This window comes from Trichosurus vulpecula, chromosome 5, assembly GCF_011100635.1.
Source record: "Trichosurus vulpecula isolate mTriVul1 chromosome 5, mTriVul1.pri, whole genome shotgun sequence".
In the NCBI taxonomy this organism is placed as follows: domain Eukaryota; kingdom Metazoa; phylum Chordata; class Mammalia; order Diprotodontia; family Phalangeridae; genus Trichosurus; species Trichosurus vulpecula.
The window spans coordinates 240,855,239-240,871,236 of NC_050577.1; the positions used below are offsets into that span (position 1 = coordinate 240,855,239).

The window sequence follows — 15,998 nt, forward strand, 5'->3', positions numbered from 1 at the left end:
GAAAAGAGAAAATACTGAGATCTGAGCCAGCCCTAAGGAGTATGTTTGCATTCCTGAAGAAGTACAGGTAACTTTCACTTTTAGAAAACTTGACACCATTTACAAAATCCATATTTACAAAAGAGAAGTTAGTGATTATTTGATGTTTGGGTATTTTTAGACTGGGTTGGCCTACTTCACCCATGGTTGATGTGCATCAGCCACCAACACCAATCAGCATAGAAGCTATCAACTTGTTCCTCCTCAGGCAGTCTGCTGGCCTGCCTCTTCCTGGCAATTCACCATATTGGTGCTGAACTTAATGTAGATACCTGACTGTCTTTAACCTTACTATAGCTCAGAATTCCCAAACTCAAGCAATCTACCAGCCTTAGCCTCCCTAGCAGTTGGGATGGATCATTTGAATTTTAAAAGTATGCTTCACTTTAAAAAAATTATTCAGCACAGAAGTCCTTTTTATCATCTTATTTTAAAATTTTTATTGGTACTTTTGTTTCTGTATCAACTTCATTTCCAAATATATCCCTACCCCCACTCTCAGCAAGCCATCCCTTATAATGGAGAATTTTGAAAAGAGGCCGAAAAAAGCAGTTTATTAAGAATCAACCAATATGTCAACCAACTCCTATGGCATAAGCAATATTCCACAATGATAGTCCCCTCCCTCTCAACTCTTCTCTGGGACCAAGCTTGGTATCTATAATCACACACAGTTTTTTTTTTCTGCTCTTTCTATTTACATTGTGGTAGCCATTGCGTGTATTGTTTTCATGGCTCTGCTGAATTTCTACTGCATCCGTTCACATGTCTTCTAATGCTTCTTGAATTCTTCATAGTCATCATTTCTTACAGCATAGTAGGACTCCATTAAATTTATATACCACAATTTGTTTATCAATGGGTATCTACTTTGTTTCCAGCTCTTTGCTACCACAAAAGTGCTGCTATGAATATTTTGGGTACTTCTTCCTGACTATGACTTTGTAGATTTCCATCATTTAATGAGCATTTCATATATACTTAAAGAATCTGAGGTTTCAAAGGAGTGGGTGTTCTCTCCCCTGCAGACTTTCTACTTCTTTGTAGATTATTTTCATGATATATTGTGATCAAAAAAAATTAATCACATATAAAGAAATAAGATATTTAGTATAATTTGTTAAAGCTAATTTATATATTTTATTCAACAAATTATAAGTTATTTTGCTAGGAGCAATATTTGGTTGGAACCTGGCAGTAGGCTTCATGGTTTCACTAGAAATTCACCACACATGGCCCAAGAAGACCATAAGGTCCCTGCCATGTGGTCTAGTTTTTCCCTAAGAAAAGTAATGAAACCATTGTAAAGATTTAATTATCTCAAATAGCCTGAAGACTTCCAGTCATATTGGCACCATCTCTGCCAGGAGGGCAGCCCCTAGATTGTTAAGGAGAAGTGCCAGCAAAAGTGGGCTGACACCAAGGGAAGAGGTAACCATGGAGAACAGTCATTAGAAAGAGCAAGCTCCATTGATTGATTGGACAGTGCCAAGGGAGGTTAAACGTGACATAGTTAATTAGCAATCTTGCAAAAACTGTTTATGTCCCAAGGAGGCTTGAATATTAGCTTTTTAGTAGACTATGAGCTACTAAATTTGGTTCCAAGCATTCTGTAACATGCACTATGATTCTCTTTATGCTTATCATGGCTTTCTTCCAATAAGAATAAATCTCTTGTCCTGTACCTGATTCACGTTTGTAGACTGAGTGCCTCTTTTACTTTCTCCCTTATAGGGGAAACCTTAAACTAGAACCAAAAATAGAATGGCCCCTAAAGTAGATGGGAACAGGGTGATAAGGCAGTAAATGTAAGAATGAGGAGGCTGCTTCCCCTATTAAGAAGCCAGAATCCCACAGAGACGTCCAATCCAACTGCAATGGTGAGGTAAAAGGCATGGAGAGGTGGAGGGTGCTAGCCCTGGGGGCCTCTGTGGAGCGGCCATCTCTAGCCTAAATGCTAAATATCTTTGGAAGCTGATCAGCACATTCTGGAGGATTAAAGGAATATGGGGGGAGGGGGGAAGCGTGATAAAACTCCTTATCACCAAGAAGAAGAAATAGCTCTGAGAACCCTTCCTTTATCATCCTAAAAGGCAAAGATTTTGAACATTTACACATTATTGGGCTGGCACACTGACACATAGAATAACTGTGATTCTTAATATAAAGAGACTTATGTGTGTTTACACATACACACACGCGTGCACACACACATACACACATATATATATATCTACATACATACATACATACAAATACACACACACATATGGAGAGAGAAAGAGAGAGAGTGTGTGTAACAACAATCTACTAGCAGCTACTGTGGCTGTGTAAGACCAATAACACCAGCATACAGAAGGGCTGCTAACACAGGTTCTTTGATGTGCTTTACTAAGGAAAGTAACTTTAAAGGGTTAACAATCTCACTTTAATCAAACATACATGTATCATTCACTTAGTTCTGGGGGAAAAGATCAGCCCTCTGAACTTCAGAGCAAATACAAATGGAAATTGCAAACATCAACAGACAGACCTCGTCTGATCAAATCACAATACATAGTTACCAGAGAAGAACCAATGGATCTGGGTTAGCAAAGCTGCGGAGCAGCACTCCTTCCATGAGTGAGCCCCAAAAGCCAAACACCATCCCTTCAATTATATCCAGTTCAGAGCCCTGACTGCTCTGAGCTCACCCAGGCTGGGTGTGTGAAAGTTCCCCATCCCCAGGATCACATCATATACAAGTCAATGACTCCTGATTGCCTCAGTGCTAAGAAACTGCTGAGAAATACTCCAAAACAAAGACAGCAAAATGTTTCCCACCAATTCAAACAAAGGCGAGACTTGATAGTCTTAGCATTCCTAAAGGGAAGAACAGGGAAAAGTTTTACTTGTGGCTCAATGAATAGAATTCGGGACCTGGCGTCAGGAGGACCTGAGTTCAAATCCAGCCTCATCTACTTACTAGGTGTGTATGACCCTAGGCAAGTCACTTAACATCAGTCTGCCTTGGCTTCTTCATCTATCAAATGGCTGTAATAATAGCACCTGCCTCTCAGGATTGTTGTGAAAATAAAATGAGATAATATTTATAAAGCAGTTTGCAAACCTTGAAGAACTATATAAATGCTGCTTATTATTAGTATTATTCTTCCTGGTGCACTTCCACTGGCAGCACTTCTATTACTCCTCTCCAAGGGCATAGATTTGCCTCCTGAGCCCTTTGCCAGGTACACAGTTTCACTAAGGAGGGTCCTAATTCTGTTCAAAGTACTCAGGACTTTCTTTCAGCCAAGTTCTAGCAAAGACAAAAGAAAGAAGGGATTGAGCTCTACAATTTCCATTTTCCCAAAGAAATCCAAACAGAGTTTTAATCAATCAACCATCAAATAGCCTTATTTAAATATTTTAAAAATCCAAAGCTCTTTTCAGTGTTTTCTGACAACTGGCACTAATAAGTGGTTGCAGACACAACAAGATATGTCAGAAAATGCTGGCAACTCAGTAGGTGAAAAACTCATTCTTCTAGTTATGAATTTATTAAAATCAGGCTGTTCATGGACCCAGGATTAAAAGGTAACTGAAGTAGAGACAAATACAACAAAGAGAGATAAAAGAAATAAATTTAAAATGTTAGGAATATCTGGTCTTAAATGCGCCTCTGAAATGTTGTGTGATCCTGGACAAGTTATTTAATCTCTTTGGGCCTCAGTTTCTTCATCTGTAAAACGGTGAGGGAATAGATTTGTGATGTACTTGACCAGCAGGACATAAGAGTATTATCATAATAACTGGATAATAGGTTTGATCAAGTTTAGGAAGCAAAGCAATTATATTTTGAATTGATTCTGCAAATAGCAACCACAGACAAAAACCAGAGGCTGCCGTTACTGTTGGTGTGTCTGCTTCATGAATGGGTCATTTCAGATGTGCATTCACTGCCTACCACCTAGATCACAATCCTCCTATAACTCAGGACTATGGTTCTCCAAACTGTGCGCTGTGGCACATGCTGGTGTGGCATGAGTTTTGCTAAATGTGCCAAGAAATTTTTTATCTTATTTGGATACATCCTGATTCTCCTGGAGTATTGCCAACTTAACTATTTGGTACTCTGTGATTCTTCAGGGCAAAGAATACTATTCCCCAAGCAAAGCTAGTGTGAGAACCACTGCCTTAGGAGGCAGTCTTTGTGAGTTGCTATGGCAGGAAAAAAATCAACAATCTGCATTTAACCTAGTGAAGTGCCTTTCTAAACTTAGCTAAGCTGGTCCTAAGAACATACACAGAGTATCTATCAATGTGCCTTATAAATGTTACTATTGTTTATAAGCTGTGAATACTAGCAATCACTCTCCTACTCTTCCTAGTGATATCTCTAAGTAGATAATTCTCAGATCTATTTATCCAATTCAAACATCTCTCCAGCCCTCCAGTCTCTCATCCCCAACTGCCTATTGGACATCTCAAACTGGATGTTCTATAGATTAAATATGCTCACCATGTCCAAAAACTGAGCTCATTATCTTTTCCTCCTGAGAAACCTCCTCTCTTCATAACTTCCCCATTAGGTGGTACAATGAATAGAGGGCTGGTACTAGAATAAAGAAGACCTGAGTTCAAATCCAACCTCTGACGCTATCTATGTAACCTTGGGCAAGTCACCTAACCTGGGGTGAGGAACCTGCAGGTTCGAGGCCACGTGTCCTCACGTCCACCCCTGACCTAACCTCTGTCTACCCTAGAATCCTCACCTGTAAAATGGAGATAATGATAGCACCTACCACCCAGTGTTGTTGTTAGGGGTTAGCACAGTGCCTTGTTGTAACAACAATGCTACTTGCTGCTATTGTGGCTGTGTAAGACCAACAACACCAGCATACAGGAGGGCTGCTAACACTGGTTCTTTAATCTGCTTTTCTAAGGAAATTGACTTTAAGGAGTTAACAATCTCACTTTAATTAAACATACATATATTTTTCGCTTATTTCAGGGGAAAATGTCAGAACCCTAAACTTTAGAGCAAATAAAAACAGAAATTACAAACAGAGACAATATAAACAAATCAACAGACACATTTCTGTCTGACCATAGCATACATAGTTACCAGAGAGAGATAAGCACCAACATCTGGGTTTTCAAAAGGGGGGGGGCACTCCTTGATGTCTACCCAGAGTCTCCACATGTAGCCAGAATGGACTTTGTTTTCTTTGAATGACTCAGCTCGCCTCCTTGAGCTTCCCTGGACGCTGGGGCTTGCTCTTCCGGGGCAGGACCAGAGCTTCCTGTTTGATGAGTCGAGGCGCTGGCTGAGGGGAGGTGTGTTAATGTGGTCTACGCTGGGGGAGGGGCCAAGTCAAGAACCAATCGGCCCTGGTCATTCAGGCGGCGCTTGATGATGTCAAAAACTCTATAAGAGGGGAGAAGACAGCTTGAAGATCCTCCTTTCCTTTTCCGGTTGGAGCCAGAGACACCTACAGCCGAAGCTGAGCTGCCGGTAGCAGAGCTGTCTAGAGGCTAGTGGGTAATCTTCTTACCATAGAGGGGAAGCATGTATACGATTTTGCCTTATACCATCTCGCTTCTCTGTGGCCTTCTGACTTATTGGGCCTGGAAGCTTTTGATGAAAATATCAAAATGGGGACGCTGGTTTGTGGGCTTGTTATTGTGGAGTGTAAATACATGCTTTAGTTCTCCTGCCTTCTGCCTAGAGAATTCCTTATATCCTGTGGTTCCGGACCTTTTAGGCACATATGAGATTCTCTTTGAAATCATAAATTCTGCCTTCCTAATATACCACACCAACGCTCTTCCAATGAGTGTGCCTCCAAAAGCAAAATGCCAACCTCATAGCTCATATACCCTGTTCAGGGCCTTGAGGGCTCAGTGCCTACTTAGCAAAAAGGGGTGTGGGAAAGATCTTTAATAACTAGCACCACATCGTATACATTGTTTCCAATCAATGACTTTTGATTCAAACAAAGACAAGACTCAAAGACACCCCAAAAGACCCCATTTTGCTTGCCATTATATTTGAAAAGCAAGACCCATCAAAGGTACTTGATTATCTCAGTGCTGAGAAACTCCAAAACAAAAGGTCCCACTTTACCTGCCTCAAAGGCAAGACTCATTAAAGGTACTTGATGGCCTTAGCATTCCAAAAGAGAAAACAGTAAAAAAAAAAGAAAGTCCCACCCTAATTACCATTACACTGGTACATATCAGGCACTATATAAATGCTATTATTATTATTACTGTTATTCTCTCAACCATCCAGTTGGCAATCCAAGTGTCTTCCTTGACTCCTCACTCCCTCTCACCCCTCACATCCAACCTCTTGTCAAATCCAGTTGTTTCTACCTTTGCCATATCTCTCACCTATGCCCCCTTCTTTCCTCTGACACTGCAACCACCATGGTACAGGCCTTCATTATCTCATACCTGAACCACTGCAACAGCCTGTTGGTGGATCTCAAATGCCTCAAGTCTCCCCCCACTCCTCCAATCCATCCCCTTCTCACCTGTCAAACTGCTCTTCCTAAAGTGCAAGTCTGACCTAGTTACGTGGCTTTTCTTTTTTTCTCTTTTTTAAAATATTTTATTTTTTTTCCGATTACATTTTATTTGAGTTTCAAATTTTTCTTCCCCCTCTCCAAGACAGCATGCAATCTGATATAGGTTACACATGTACAATCATGTTAAACATATTTCCACATTAGTCATGTTGTGAAATAAGAACAAAAAAGAAAAAACACAAGAAAGAAAAGACAAAAAAGTGAAAAGAGCATGCTTCAGTATGCATTCAGACTCCATAGTTCTTTCTCTGGATGTGGATGGCATTTTCCATCATGAGTCTCTTGGAATTGTCTTAAATCACTGTATTCCTGAGAAGAGCTAAGTCTATCAAAGTTGGTCATCATGCAATGTTGCTGTTACTGTGTACAGTGTTCTCTTGGTTCTGCTCACTTCACTCAGCATCAGTTCAGTCACACAGCTTTTCAGTAAACTCCAGTATTACCTACAGGATAAAATACCAAAACCTCCATTTGACTCTTAAAGCCTTTAGAAGCTGGACTCTTCGTACAATCTTCTTATATCTCTCTATTTTCTGCCCTCTAGTGACACCAGTTTCTTTGCTGTTCATCACACACAACACTCCATTTCCTGACTCAATTTTCTTTCCCTGCTTCCCTCTTCTTCATAAGTGTCAGGGTTTTTAGCCTCCTTCTTTTAAAAAAAAATTTTTTCGAGGCAATTGAGATTAAGTGACTTACCCAGGGTCACATCAATAGTCAGGGTTTGTTTTGGGGTTTTTTGAGGCAATTGGGGTTAAGAGCCCCTTTCTCTAAGAAAAAAATCGTTGATGTTTTGCTTTTATATTACCAATATTTACGTATTGCTCTTACCCAGAGAGACCTCCTAACAAAGTAAAGCAAGTAATACAACAACCACATCTGAAAATACGTGAGAATTTTCAGAGCTGTAACACTCTCCCTTATCTACATTTTTAAAAATGAACAGAAATCTTTTATGTCTCCCACCCCATTGAAAAAAGGAAAGAAAAATAAATTTCTTGTAACAAACATGCATAGCCAAGCAAAATAAATTCCCTCAATGGCTGGACACAGAAATATATCTCATTCTGTACCCTAAATCAATCACTTATCTGTAATGGTTAGTACATTTCATCATCTATCCTCTGATTCTGGGCATTTTAACTGGCTGTCCCCCATGCCTGGAATTCTCACTTCACCTCTGATTCCTGGATTCCCTGGCTTTTTTCAAACCTCAGCAAAATTCACACGTTTTTCCAAGAAGCCTTTCCCAGTCCTCCCTGTTAGTGCCTTCCCTCTGTTGATTATCTCCAGTTAATTCTGTATGTATCTTGTTTGTACACAGTTGTTTCTATGTGGCGCCCCGCCCCCCCACCCCACCCCAGGCCATGAGATGGGGAGCCTCTGAAGAGCAGGGATTGTCTTTTGCCTTTCTTTGTATCTTGAGCATTCAGTACAATGCCTGGCCCAAAGTAGGAGCTTAATAAATGCTCATTGGCTGACTGACACTATTTTGTACAGTCAACAATTTCAGACATGTACAGCTTGTTATTTACCTAAGCTTTTATCCATGACACTAAAATGGAAACTTGTGTCTCTGTGTGGGCTCTGTGTTACTTCCGTACTGAAATATTATTAGCTGACATTCCCCTGGGGCACTTAACGTTTACAAAGAACTTTTCTAACCCTGACCCCAGGAGGTAGTGAGTGGAGGAAACTGTGGTACTGAATCAGTTGCCAAGTCTTGTCAATTCTACTTCCCTAAGCCCTTTCATATTATGTTCCCTTTTCCCTACCAACATCACCACTATTGCAGTTCAGGGCCTCCTCATCCCTCAAGGAGGCTATTCTAAATAGCCTCCTATAATTGTTTTCGCATCTTCTAGTTTCTCTTCTCTTCAAGACATACTCCATACAGTCGCCTAAAATCATCCTGAGGTACAGGTCCAACTACATCATTCTGCTCAACAGTGTTCCATGATTCCCCATTGCTTTTAGGATAAAATATAAAGTCAACAAGCAACAACCATTCATTAAGTACTTAATGTACACTCTGTGAGCAGTACCGGCTGCCCCACTGGGGACCCAACTGTCCTGGTCCAGTTGGACAATGCAGCTCCTCTCTCCCTTCCTTCCTTCTTCCTCCTTTCCTTTCTTTGCCTTTCCTCCTTCCTCTCCTTCTGTCTACATAGGGTATCCACCCTTACCTTCAGGTGCTCAGCCCAAAGGAATATAAATTTTGATCACTGAAACCTGGAAAGATATCTTGGGGTCTATGGGCTAGATTTCTTTCTTAAGGGCCATGCCTTAATCCCAATTCACTCTGGCTCTCATTGATTGACCAGCAACAACGGGTCCCAGCCCAAGCCCCACTTAGTGGTCATTGGGCCTACATGGCTCAGAGTGAATAGAAATAGCAATTGTTTCTGTTGTGGCCAGAAACCCTGAGGATCTTTCCCTCCCAGATTGGTTTTTGTTTGTTTGTTTGTTTGTTTTTTGGCAAGGTAAAAGTGGCCAATCACTGTCTTATCTCTTACCTAGCCTTAATCACTGAATGGGCATTGCTTCCATCAGACTGAGACCTGGGAAAGACCTTGGCTTAAAAAGGCCAAGGTCTCCCACTGCATCCTGGGCCATCACCACTCAATCGTCATCTGGCCACTGGACCCAGATGGCTTTGGAGGAGAAAGTGAGGCTACCGACTTTGCACAACCTTCCCTCACTTAAATGCAATTCACTTGCAAGTCATGGCATCACCTTCCCGGTGCTATGGTCCTCTTCGAGAAGGAAGGACAACAACAACAACAATATATACTCTTCAATGTACACTTAAGTGCACCCCTCAGTTTGGCAGCAGGCTGTTCCTGTGTCTAGAACGTCATAGAAGATAGAGTAGAAAGAGTTCTAGAGTTAGAAGATTGGGTTCAATTCCTGTCTCTCGTGCTCACTACTTGTGTGACTCTTGGCAAAAGTTCATGGACCTAAATTGCTTCATCTGTAATATGAGAGGATTGAATTAGATGATGTGTGAGATCCCTTCGAGTTCTAGAGTATGCTCTTTCCCGGTCTCTTATCTTCCTTCCAGGCTAAATTCCAGTGTCCCTTCCTTTTCTGGGCCTTCTCTCATCTCACCTCCCCATTCTTAAAGCTTCTTTCTCAGAGTCCTCTCATTACTTCAGATTTTCTTACCTGTCTAGATAACAGGAGATAAACTAAGATAACATGTGTAAAGTGATCTGCCAACCTTAAAGCCTATAGAAATGTCAGCAGCTCTTATTACATATGGTACCCCCCAGTGCAATGAATGTAAGCACTCCACTAGCTTGTTTACTTACCTTGGTATCCCTCCCTAATAGAATGGAAGCTTTACTTTGGAAAGGCATTTATTTCATAGATATTTCTGGAATTGGATACAGGGTATGAGGTGACCAGTCTGAAGTTACACTAGATAGGAAGCTCCAGGATGGGGATTTGAACCTAGGTCTTCTTTAGTCTAGATCCATACATGCATCACAGCCACCCCAAACCTATCAGTGGGCTATCCCGTATGTTTTGTTTCCTCCCTCACACCTCCCCCAATCTGACCTGGTGCCCTGGAAAGGGCTTCAAAGTTCAAATCTTTGCTCTGCCACTTTTATGTAATCTCAAGCATGTTCATTTCACCTTTCTATGACTCTATTTCCTCATCTGCCAAATAAAGAGGTTGGAAAAGATGACCTTTAGGGTCCTATCCAGATCAGGATCTATGATTCTAGGATCCCAGTAAGTTAGCCAAATTTGATCAGACTGTATGACCTTGGGCAACTCACTTAACCTTAGTGTTTCCTCCCCTATAAAGTGAGGACAATAGCAATTACATTACCTCACAAGGTTATAGGCAGAACTAGGAGCTTTTAAGAGTAGAAGGGAGTTTGGGAAGCAGGGTAAATGGCTGTCTAAACTGCCAGAAGGCAAAGCCTTATACTTCCTTCTCTCCTCTTTCCCATGCCCCCTTAACCTGCTCCTTCATCCTCTCTTCAGCTGCATCCTGGGGATGCACCAAGGAGTACATCTCTAACATAGGAGAACCCCCTTGAAGCAAGGCTCTGATGGCAACACCCTAGTTACAGCTCTATACAAGGCCGTTGTGAGAACCAAATGGCATAACTTATATAAAGGGCTTTGTAAGTACTGTATTATGATTCTGCCTTCTTGAATTCCCTGATGGTAACCTGAACTTCCTCCCTCCCAGCGTTGCTGTGTCTTGGCTGGAGGAAGCTCTGTTTGATGGAGGGCAAACACAGCACTTCCAGACTAAAGGAGTTTGATAATGTCACATATTTAGTCTAGATGCGAAATGTCTCTTCAGGAACATGAGGTTGTGAATTCCCAGAAGCTGGAAAACAGACCTAAAATATTTGGTTGTGAGGAAAACCAAACACATTTTTTCTCAATGAAGTTTCCCCCGTGGGAGAAGCTGGAGAGAGGAGAGAAAGAAAAAAGAAAGACTAGTCTTGCTTGCTTTTAATGGGACTTTGGTTCTAGCTTTCTATTTATTAAAGCCCTCCAGACTGCATCAACCTCTTCGGAAGCGAGAGCTGCTGATAATCATGGGTGTTGGGGGCTGTTCTGATGATGCTGCCGTGTAGGGATCTTTTGGTTTTGTCGTTCTTGTCGCCCCCCCCCCTTTTTTTTCCCAACAAGGAAAACCAGTTGCTGCTTGGGCCTTATTGGAATGGGATGGTGGGTGTCTAAGGAAGTGCGGCTTTTGTTTGCCTTTGTTTTGTTTCCCAGTTCACAATCATTTCTCGCAACTCCACTCATCCCGTGCATGGGGGTGGGGGCCTGGGAAGGAATCGGAAGGCCTTGGCATGCATCCATGCATGGATGCATGTCTAACGTGGGAAGATGTCTCCAGGTTGACATCAGCCTGACCTGCAGGCTCGGTCCCTGGGAGCGGGGTTTGGCCGAATGCACGCTCCGCCGCAGCCGCAGAAAAGTGGGAGAGGCGTGGAGGGAATCGGGTCCTTTGTTTCACTGTCACGGAGTTGCCACCGGAGTCAGTAGGTGCCAGGGGGGCTGAGGAATCCCCAAGCCCCTGCTGCCCCCAGCTCCTTGGTAGCAATCGGTAGCGGGATGTCTGGTGTGCTAGCGTTTGGGGGCTCCGGGGGTGTGCGCAGTGCTGGCTGGACACCTCCGCAGGCTACTAGGGCCGGAGGGAGGCAGGCAGAGGGGGGAGGGGTGCAGGAGGTGGGGGCGGGCCTCCTGTCGGATCTCCGCCCCATCTTTAAGCTAGCCTTTAAAAACGCAGCAGCCTGCTCCGCCACCTAACCCCGCTGCTTGGCTTTGCTGCAGCCCTCGGGTGTGTAGCTGGCTCCTGCTCTCATCCGACAGGCTCTGAACCCGGGGCTCCCGCCTGCGCCTGGAGTAAGTGGTCCCCCGGGAGTGTCTGGTAGGCGCCGCAGCCTCCTCGGGCTAAGAGGAAGAAGGGGAGGGAGGGAAGGTGCGGGATTTTGAGAGAGGAGCAGACCTCCGGCCTCGCTCCCGAGGATCGCTGCGGGGTGGAGAGGTACAGGCTTTACTGCGAACCTTCAGCCTCTCTGGCTGCCCCTTCCCGCCCGCGTCTTGCCATCCTGGATCGAAGTGTCTGGGTCCTCCCGCCACCACACCCCCCCGCCCCGTTTCGGGCTTAGACTCCCTTCTTTCCTTCGCTTCGTTTCAGTCTCCCCCTCCCCACCCCCACCTGCCCGTGGCACCTCGCTCTCCCAACAGAGCCGCGATTGCCGGATGGACAATTTGCTCCGGTTAGGAACCCTTGGTTTTGTCTTAAGTGCTAAGGGACGCCCGGAGGGGTGCATGTGTACGGGGTAGGGTGGTGGGGCGAGGTGGGGAGGGGATGGTGGGGCGGGGAGAAAGGACCAAAGCTTAGTGTTGCTAATCCTCCTTGTTGGACGAATTTACGAAAATCCCCCGGGCTTTCCCCTCCCCCAGCTTTCCATTCTCGGCGCCAGATTCCCGGTTTCGCCTGGTGTCTCCGCGCCCCCCCCCCCCCCAACAGACCCCGTAGATGCTGAGTCTTTCTGGGATGATAATGATCATGGATGGGGCCTGGCTCGGTGAAATGGGACCTTTTTCTCCTCCGCAGCGCTGTGAATGGGGGTTTGGGGGGGGGGAGGGGAGAACTGTGCTGGAACTATTTAATTAGGCTGTTGTGGAATTTTTTAGATGCCTTGGGGTTCTGGTAACAATCCTGAATTCCAAGCTGTATGGTTGGGTGATTTTTCTGCCACAGGTACTTTTAATAAGGGCTATTGATTCCTGAGCTTCTGACAGTTCAGAAAGTAATTGTGATAAAGTAGAAAGAAGTTGCTTCTCCCCTCCATGATCTTGCTGGAACGTGGGACTTCCATTATAATTTTAACTCTTATTTGTTGAATGAATGGATTCTCTTCCTTCTTCACAATATGGCTGGAGCACTGGATTTGGACTGGGACAACCTGGCCCTACAGCTCATTAGCTGGGTGACCTTGGGCTTCCAATTTTTCAGTTTACCTCAATGAGCCTCAGTCTTCTCACCTATAAAATGAGAATGATAAAAGTATCACCTATGAGCCTCACACAGTTACTGTGATGACGTTTCTAAAGTACTTTGTAAGCAATCTAGGGTTCCCAGGAATGAGAATTATTCCATTCCCCCACCTGTCTATGACGTGGTAGATAAAGTAGGAAAATTGCCTGAGACCCAATGAGGTTGTGACTTGGTTTAGGATCTCACAGCCAGGAAGTATCAGGGACTAGATTAGAACTCAAGTTTTTCTTGACTAACTAGCTCTCTAATCTACTCAACCAGGCTGCCTTTAATATTATTTTTTAACGTATTTTATTTGGAGCTTATCAATGGAAAACATTTTCACTTTTCAGAGTGATGATCATTTAATATTGGAAACCAGATTTTGTCTGTGTGTGTGTGTGTGTGTGTCTGTGTGTGTGAGAGAGAGAGAGAGAGACAGACAGACAGAGAGACAGGGAGAAAGAGAGAGAGAGACAGAGACAGAGAGAAAGAGACAGAGACAGAGAGAGAGAATTACAAAGGGGAAAGAGAATCTTTAGCACCTGAAACAGTTTTAAAAATCTGACCCACTCAGAGCTAAGAACTTTGATAAGATCCCAGCATAGCTGAGTTCTAAGTGTCTATACAGTCATTTGGTAAAAGAGTTACAGACCAAGGTACAACCTCTAAGGAAGAAGCATGAGTTCACTTCAGAAGGTTGTCTATTTGGGATTATGGGTTTGAATTGTACTTAATTTCACTTGGGTAATGAGTGCTTATTAACTGACTGACCTTACATTGCTATTTTTATACCTTTGATTACTTAACTTTCCAAAACAAGCTATTTTCACCAGCAGATAGAGTAAGCTTCTTGTTGGACTCCTTAAGAAGGGAATGTTGACTGGAATTAGGTCCTAATGAAAATTCAAAGACAAATTGATTTCTGGGAGAATTGTTTGGCATCCTACAGCGGTAAAGATAGGTACTTTCCAACAGGAAGCCAGATAGTGATTTGAATTGTACTTTCCCCAAACACCATCCTACCCCACCCAATCCAACAAGTTTGGTTCTCTGCCAGACTTGGCCTGTGATACAAGGTAGAGGGCTTCTGTGGGCCCCCATCAGCCCCAGGGAAGATCTGTTTAGTATTACCTGGATCCATTTCCCAATGACTTTAAGTCATTTCCCTGACTGCTCTCTTCAGTGGAATCTGGGGATTTTGGGGAGGGCTGGCACTGAGAAATTACACCAGGACCTCCCTTAGAGCATGCCTACAATTCCTGGGAAACCTTTAGGGATGAACTAGACATCTGTCCTATGTAAACCCAAATCTGGCATGTCTGAAACACAGCATCATGTGTGGAAGATAGAATTCTGGATTTAGAGTAAAGAAGATAGACTCTTACCTCTGATGCTTACTAGCCATGTGAGCCTAGGCAAGTTTTTTAACCTCTTTAGGCCTCAATCTCCTTACCTGGAAGGTAATCCATTTCAAGCTGGTCAGGTCTTCCAGTCCACATCCCTCATGTCTCCGTTGAGGAAACAGGCCTGGAGATGTCAAGCAAGTTGCCCAAGGTCCCACAGAAAGAAAGAGCCAGAGCTGGCAGTACAGCCCAGGGACTATGTTTCCAAATGCACCATTATTTCCCGAGTACCAGGGCTTGATCCTGTGTTCATCTGAACAGCCAAAGCAATGAACAAATTAGTCATTTTCACAAGCATTTTCTGGGTACCAAGTGACTACTTCGGAACTGAATTGTGGACACCATGGTTATGGAAGAGAAAGAAATAATCAGTATTGAAAGAGCAACGAACACATCCCAGGATCCTTATAGAGTGCTAAAAGTGACCTTAAAAGTCTTCCAGTATAATCCCCTATTTTTATATAAGAGAAAACAGACCTAAAGATGTTAAGTGATTTAACGTCTCAGCTAACGCACCACCTTCTGAAAGAAACCTTTCTTGGTCCCTCTTAATATTAGCTGTTCTTGGGTCACTTCTGCCTCTTTGTGGCTCCATTTGAGGTTTTCTTGGCAAAGATGCTGGAGTGATTTGCCATTTCTTTCTCCAGCTCATTTTACAGATGAGGAACTGAGGCAAACTGGGTTAGGTGACTTGTCCGGGATCACACAGCTAGTGTCTGAGGTCTGATTTGAACTCAGGAAGTCTTCTGACTCTAGGCCCAGAACTCCATCTACTGCACCACCTAGCTGCCCTCTAATATTACTACCTTCCCTCTAAGATAGTTCCAATTTATCCTGTATAGATTTTGTTTATATGTAGTTGTTCGCATATTGTCTCCCACATTAGAATGTAAGCTCCCTGAGGGCAAGAACTAGTTTTATCTTTCTTTGTATAACCAGCTCTTGGTACAGTGCCTGGCACATAGTAGGCACTTAATAAATACTCCTTGACTTAACTCCAGGTCACAGAAATACAAAGTTAAAAGAACAGGATTTGAATCTGGGCCCTCTGATTCCAAATCCAGCACATTTTTCACTCTACCATGCTATGAATTGAGACAAATGAAACAATATGTACAAAATACATAACAGAATTCTCTGCACCACTGGTTTTAAGCAGTTAGTACCTAGTTTGTAATTAGTCTTTAGAGTTTGGTTTGACCCAAAGTATATAGCCAAATCACCTAATGAACTGTGATCTGACAGTGTTTGGCTGTGTCATAAATTACAGTGCAGAGGAAGGAAAGGATTGGAGGGAGGAAGGATTAAAAGGAGGCAGGATTGGAGGGAGGGAAGAAGGAAAGGATTGGAGGTAGGAAGAAAGGATTGGAGGGAGGAAGGATTGCAGGAAGGGAGGGAGGAAAGATTGGAGGGAGGGAGGATTGGAGAGAGGAAAGAAGGAAGGGAGGATTG

The 15,998-nt window shown here is 43.3% G+C and overlaps 1 protein-coding gene across 1 annotated transcript in view; it reads left to right on the forward strand.

The window, feature by feature from the left end:
• Window positions 1-11,907: 11,907 nt before the first annotated feature.
• CSRP2 (cysteine and glycine rich protein 2) overlaps window positions 11,908-15,998 on the forward strand; it is a 29,472-nt gene continuing 25,381 nt past the window's right edge. The window contains exon 1 of the mRNA XM_036760467.1: window positions 11,908-11,999. The gene's annotated coding sequence lies outside the window, so the exon portion shown is untranslated. The remainder of the gene's footprint in view (window positions 12,000-15,998) is intronic.